Consider the following 967-nt stretch of genomic DNA (forward strand, 5'->3'; position numbering starts at 1 on the left):
AGAGGGTTCGGATTCAGGGCATCTGGTGTGGATGGGCAGATTCTCAGCAGGAGTGTCAAACCAGGAAGACTGGATTTTCGGCCCTCCGTCTTGAGGAGGGAATAAACAAGGAAACACCCCTACTGGGTGACGGTGCGCTCTGTGCTGGGTGCCATGGAGCTGACCCTGACTCGGCGACCCTGTAGGACAGAGGAGACCTGCCCCTGTGAGTGTCCTATACTGTGTCCTAGGGCAGCGGTTCTCAACCTGTGGGTCGTGACCCCTTTGGGGGTGGAACGACCCTTTCACAGGGGTCGCCCGATTCATAACAGTAGCAAAATGACAGTGATGAAGTAGCAAGAACTTTTATTTTATGGGCGGGGGGTGGGTGGTCACCACAATATGAGGCACTGTCTTAAAGGGTTGAGGCATGAGGAAGGTTGAGAATCACTGTCCTCCGTGTACATCTTTATGGGTGTGGATGGCCACTTCTTTCTCCCAAACGGCTAGTGGGGAAAACACTGACCTCTCAGTTAACAACCAAGCGCTTGAATGGCAGTGCCACCAGGATTCCTGGTTAAATGCACCAGGACCCTGTCATCCATCCAGTCCCTGCTGCACCGAGTCCTTTTCCTTCACATTTAGCCTCGATTCCACCATGGGACACACATCTGTTTGTGTATCTCCTGACCTCGCTCCTAGCAGTCAGAGCACCAGGCCTACCCATCGTGGGAAGGAGGGATTCAGGACTTATCTACGCAGTTCCCGTCTCACCCAATGTTTCCAACCGAGAGAACGTCTTCATCCTGGGGTGGCCTTTAGAATAATGTGACCAGATTTTAACATTGGTAAAGCGGGACACCATTGATAAAACTCATATCCTGGCGAAATAGCCACATGGCAGCCGAAAACCGTGTACCCTAGCTTGTTGTGCATTCTTTCCAAAAATCGGGACTTTTTTAAAACGTCGTGGGACGCGGGAAAAATT

At 51.6% G+C, this 967-nt stretch overlaps 1 protein-coding gene across 1 annotated transcript in view; it reads left to right on the forward strand.

The window, feature by feature from the left end:
- Positions 1-967, forward strand: part of FBLN5 (fibulin 5) — a 68,737-nt gene that overhangs the window by 54,191 nt on the left and 13,579 nt on the right. The window lies entirely within an intron of this gene.

The sequence above is a fragment of the Echinops telfairi genome, unplaced genomic scaffold, assembly GCF_000313985.2.
Source record: "Echinops telfairi isolate 266 unplaced genomic scaffold, ASM31398v2 ScPeMD7_18;HRSCAF=68, whole genome shotgun sequence".
NCBI classification, from domain to species: domain Eukaryota; kingdom Metazoa; phylum Chordata; class Mammalia; order Afrosoricida; family Tenrecidae; genus Echinops; species Echinops telfairi.